The sequence below is a fragment of the Podarcis bocagei genome, assembly GCF_964188305.1.
Source record: "Podarcis bocagei genome assembly, chromosome: 1".
NCBI lineage: Eukaryota > Metazoa > Chordata > Lepidosauria > Squamata > Lacertidae > Podarcis > Podarcis bocagei.
This window is the reverse complement of record NC_138125.1, coordinates 90,457,652-90,463,651: the sequence shown is the minus strand read 5'-3', so window position 1 is coordinate 90,463,651 and position 6,000 is coordinate 90,457,652.

Here is a 6,000-nt window from a genome sequence, read left to right as displayed (position 1 = left end):
TGGTTATCCACATGGGGGCTTGTCATGTGACAGTACCGCAGGATGTTGAAGACAAGGAGGTAAGGGAGTAATTGCCTCTGCAAGAAGATGCGGGATGCTTTGAATTGTGTCTGTAATTTGGCAGGTGTCCAAGATAGTACGCTTGGTATTTTAGATTAAGTTGGAGGACAGGAGGGAGGGTGGGTGAAGATGGACATGTGTGATAAAACAGGAAATCATTCAGGGTGCCAAAGTCCAGAACAGACTGGAGAGATGCTGAAATGGTGTGCAAAAGTAGGTACTTGGAGGATGGAAAAAGAGAAGTGGGTGGTTGTGTGGCAATACAGTCATAGACATACAGGCAGAGGGTCAAATGAAAGGTTATGCTGCAGTTGCTGAAGGCTGCCCGATATGACTGCTCCCTTGCAAAATGCACTTGGAAGGGGACAAGAAGAAATTTGCAGTGGAGAAGGGTGTGAGGGGAAGCACTTAACCCTTTTCCTGCCAACCTATTCCCTCCTGAAACTCCTGCCCTCCCATCTGTGTTCCTCCTCGCCGGGTTCCAAACCTGCATTTGCCACAGAAATCCCAATGTGCATGTGCAAGCTCTGTCCATGGCCTTCTGACTCCCACCCGAAATGATTCAAATATTACCATGTCTATATCATTCATATTGTAAGTTATGAAGCATTACACTAGGACATTTCTCATTTGAAAATCAGAAACATTTCATTGGGCTGAACAAATTGCTAGTTACCGGCTGCAATCCTATACACATTTAGCTAGGAATAAGCCCCAGTGAACTCAGTGCAGCTTATTTCTAGGCATGCCTGCACACCTCCAATGCCCTTCCTTTTAAGATTTGTGTTAAAATGAAGTGAAAGGAACCACAGAAACTTCTGTCCTTTTCATCTGTGTCATTTGTGAGTGTTGGGATGGGCATTTTGCCAATCTGAATTACAACATTTATTTGAAATTTTAGTTCCCATTTGGACCCTCTTCCATTTGGCATAGTACTTCTTGTCGCTAAATACCCCAGATAAAAATCTGAGAAACATTCATGTTTGGGATTCACCCCAGATTTAAACACAAATACCTCCTGGGTTAATTTTATAATAGCAGAAAGAATCTGTGAACAATGCTCTGGAAAGAGAAGAATTGAGCCACGTTCAATGAAACCCACAGAGAGGATTTAGGCAGACAAACACTGCTTTCCAGGAACTGCGACTGTTAAGCTGCTACAGAATGTTTGAAGCTGCACCATATAGCTTCCCAGACAATTCCTGCTTTATTGTTGGGAAAGAAGAACAGTCCCTGATAGATTTTTCATGGATCACCTTAAATCAGGACCCCAGCCCCAACTTCTCAATTTTGGCCTCTCCCAATGCCCTTTTTATTGAGCATTCATTATTATTTGTGCTCATGATACTATTGAGACTTATCTATGCAATTATGTTTAAAATCCTGTTTGGCACCTGCAGAAGTTTGGGGCAGCCACGCTGCTTCATTTCCAGCCAATGCACATCTCACCACTTTCTGCTGAAATCCTGTCAATGTTCTAGTACTGCAAATGTTCTGGTTTATTTCTGTCCCGTTTGTTGCGTTATAACCTCTACGGACAGCAGTCACGTAGCTGCTTCCCTTTTCTGTCACTGCAACATGCTGGATACTTTTAGCAAACATTTGGTGTTCACGTCAGTCCTCCTCTGCAGTTCTTAATATGGGCATGTCTTATAAGCTCTCAAGGTTTACAGCTCTGACAAACTCTTCAACGGGGACTCGGTAATGCTCACTGATTGATACCTCCTGCTTCCTTTTCTTATGCTGCATTCCACTTTCTCTCCATATAGTCTCTCTGGGGCTCTGAATGTGATCCAAGCTTTGGTGGGAGAAAACACTTTGGGCAGTGGCGTAGCGTGGGGGGTGCAGGGGGGGCCGGCCGCACCGGGCGCAACATCTGGGGGTTAGGGTTAGGGGGCGCAAATCCACGGGTTAGGGGGCGCAAATTACTTGCCTTGCCCCGGGTGCTGACAACCCACGCTACGCCACTGACTTTGGGGCAAACCAGGGGATAGGAAACCTCAAGCCCAGGGGGTGAATGTGGCCCTCCAGACCTCTCTATCTAGCCCTTGGGGCTTAATCCAGGCTGTGTTCCCTCCTTGGGCTACGCACCTCATCTTCCCTGTTTCATACCCTAACTGGAATGTTTCCTTGAACTGTGACCATGTCTATTGCTTACCTAGACGGAGGACAGAGATGTGTGGGTGTGTATAGAAACCTCTGGAATGCAGCCTGTCATGCCAGCCCACATCAGTTGCTCTGCCCACTTTTGCCTCTGGCCCTGGCTCACTTTTTGCCCCTGGCCCTGCTAGCCCCTGGCATGTGGTCTCTGGAAGGTTGCTCATGTGGCAATGCAGCTTTGGGGCTGGATAACTGTCCAGGGGGAAACTGTTCCAGGTTGTTTTCATGCTGAACTCTTGTCGTGGGCTCAGGGGTGTACTTAGGGATTGGTTAAGTTGGCGTCTGCCAAGGGTGCAGGCCAGGATGGCTCAGAATGGCTAGGACCCCATCCACACACTCCCTGGGCCATTCCTCTACACATAGAATCATAGAATCATAGAATCATAGAATCATAGAATCATAGAATCATAGAAGAGTTGGAATAGACCACAAGGGCCATCGAGTCCAACCCCCTGACAAGCGGGAAACACCATCAGAGCACTCCTGACATATGGTTGTCAAGCCTCTGCTTAAAGACCTCCAAAGAAGGAGACTCCACCACACTCCTTGGCAGCAAATTCCACTATCGAACAGCTCTTACTGTCAGGAAGTTCTTCCTAATGTTTAGGTGGAATCTTCTTTCTTGTAGTTTGGATCCATTGCTCCGTGTCCGCTTCTCTGGAGCAGCAGAAAACAACCTTTCTCCCTCCTCTATGTGACATCCTTTTATATATTTGAACATGGCTATCATATCACCCCTTAACCTCCTCTTCTCCAGGCTAAACATGTGCAGCTCCCTTAGCCGTTCCTCATAAGGCATCGTTTCCAGGCCTTTGACCATTTTGGTTGCCCTCCTCTGGACACGTTCCAGTTTGTCAGTGTCCTTCTTGAATTGTGGTGCCCAGAACTGGACACAGTACTCCAGGTGAGGTCTGACCAGAGCAGAATACAGTGGCACTATTACTTCCCTTGAACTAGATGCTATACTCCTATTGATGCAGCCCAGAATTGCATTGGCTTTTTTAGCTGCCGCGTCACTCTGTTGGCTCATGTCAAGTTTGTGGTCAACCAAGACTCCTGGATCCTTTTCACATGTACTGCTCTCAAGCCAGGTGTCACCCATCTTGTATTTGTGCCTCTCATTTTTTTGCCCAAGTGCAATACTTTACATTTCTCCCTGTTAAAGTTCATCTTGTTTGTTTTGGCCCAGTTCTCTAATCTGTCAAGGTCGTTTTGAAGTGTGATCCTGTCCTCTGGGGTGTTAGCCACCCCTCCCAGTTTGGTGTCATCTGCAAATTTGATCAGGATGCCCTTGAGTCCATCATCCAAGTCATTGATAAAGATGTTGAATAAGACCGGGCCAAAGACAGAACCCTGTGGCACCCCACTAGTCACTCTTCTCCAGGATGAAGAGGAACCATTGATGAGCACCCTTTGGGTTCGGTCAGTCAGCCAGTTACAAATCCACTGAGTGGTAGCATAGTCAAGACTGCATTTTACCAGCTTCTTTGCAAGAATATCATGGGGCACCTTGTTGAATGCCTTGCTGAAATCAAGGTAGGCTACATCCACTGCATTCCCTTCATCTACCAGGCTTGTAATTCTGACAAAAAACGAGATCAGGTTAGTCTGACATGACTTATTTTTCAGAAATCCATGCTGACTATTGGTGATCACAGCATTCCTTTCTAGGAGCTCACAGGCTGTTTGCTTAATGATACTTGCCAAGGGCACAAGAGAGGGTAGAGGCATCAATACAGCTCCTTGCCAAGGGTGTAAGGGAGCCTAGGTATGCCTCTGCATGGGCTGACTGCAGACTGTGGCATGCATGATGTCTAAAGCAGCAGTCTATACATGGCTAGAGGGGCAGCCACGTTGAAAGCAGCACAAAGAGTAGGCCACACAGAGGATCCCTAACAACAACGTTAGCGAGCAAACAAACCACACAACAGACTGCTGCTTATAATGTAGAACTGCCACTAATGTGCACACTGCGTGTGAGATGACTTGGCGGATCCTGATATGGCAAGCCAGGAGATCCAATACACTACAGATGTCATGCCACCTTTCTCTCTTGCGACATACCCACTTTCTGACTCAGCTACAGTAATGTACGCTACTTCACGTACTTAAACTTGAAATGGCACCTTTCCTCAGAATGAAGTAGCACTGAAATCTATGTGGTTACTTTTGGGCAATCATGGTTAGGATTGGACTGTGATTCACACTTATCCAGTCTTCATGCATTTTGTTATGGCTCTTTGAACATATTCATCATTTTTGCTCCTTGGGTGTCATTTTAGATTTAAATATAAGTAGACCACTGAGCACCCTTTCTCTCCCTCCCACTTTATTCTTTTTTAAAGCTCCTAAGTCCTAATATCTCAGAACACTAAACCCATCAAGATCAGTACATTCTCATCATTCCTCCAGCAGCCAGACTTATCTACATTATATACTATATCTGTCTTTTTTCTAATATGAGATACTTTATTATTATTATCATACTTGGCCAATGGCACAGTATGTCTGAGAGAAAAGAGTGGGGATTTCCCATATGGGCAATCAGCTAATGAAGTGATGCCTGCATGTTTGTGCATAGTGCTTTAAGCTCCCAATGTCTCCTGTAAGTGCTAATTATTAACATGACTTGGGACCCCAAGGCATGAAACCTGATTACCCCTATCTTATAACAACAGAACAGCTACTCTGCAAGCCTTGTTACTGGTCATAAAATTATCTAGACAGCTTTAAATGTGCCTTTGCACTACTGAACTCTAACATCTGCTGCACTGCAAGTCAGTCAACCACACCCTGGGAGAAGAGGACTGTCTCAGAGTTTAAGAGGAGTTTGTTTTAATGAGTTGCAGATTTGTAGTGCAAAATCTGGTGGAAGGATCAAACTGAGAACCAGGGCTTTCGTTACAGTTGGTAAGTCTCTAGCCCTCTTGGTTGACGATAGAGAGTAGCCACTTTATTGAGAGTATGAGATGCAAAATAGGAAAAAAAGTAGCATTGTGAATTGGATCAATTTCTGTTGTTAAATTACTGAGCGTAGTTTCAGATTACACATAATCATGGGCAGAAGGAACGGAGCAGTACCAACATTCTCATTTATAGATACAATAAAGTTCAATAATTTCAATCACTTGAGGATGATTGTGGAACAATCACAAAAAATAAGATATCAAATGAATTTTTTTTTAAAAAAATACTTTATTGAAACAATACTTTAAAAACAAACAAACAAACAAACAAACAAACAAACAAACAAACAAACAAACAAATGAGTATTTGGGCAATTTGACATGTACAGTACATTAGCCAGAGGATTAGCTACTTACCCAGGTAGTTCTGGTAGGAGAAATACTCATTTATATATGCAACATGTCAGTAAAAAAACCCAACCCACATATCTGCTGCTTGCCAGCGCCACAAAAACATTGATTAAAGTCATGAATCTTCATTAATTTTTATGGCGGTGCTTTGTCTTTTGTTTTTAAACAGGATGACAAAAAAATCACCAACAAATCACTGAACACATCTGTGGACTCATAAATGATCCTATGAGTTGACGGAGTTTTGAAGGGATTCCTTGTAAAAATTAAGAGGCTCCATAAAGATTTGTGCTTCAAATCTGTGTTTTTATGCCATGGTGGTGCCATGGTGGTGCTGGAAAGCATGAGATCCATTATTTTTTATGGCTCAGGGCTAAGACCACAATTTGCTTCATCCAGAGGTGGTGTGTCCTGTTTTTGCTGCCTGTATTGAAACAGGAAGGTACCACACTCCTGGCAAAGC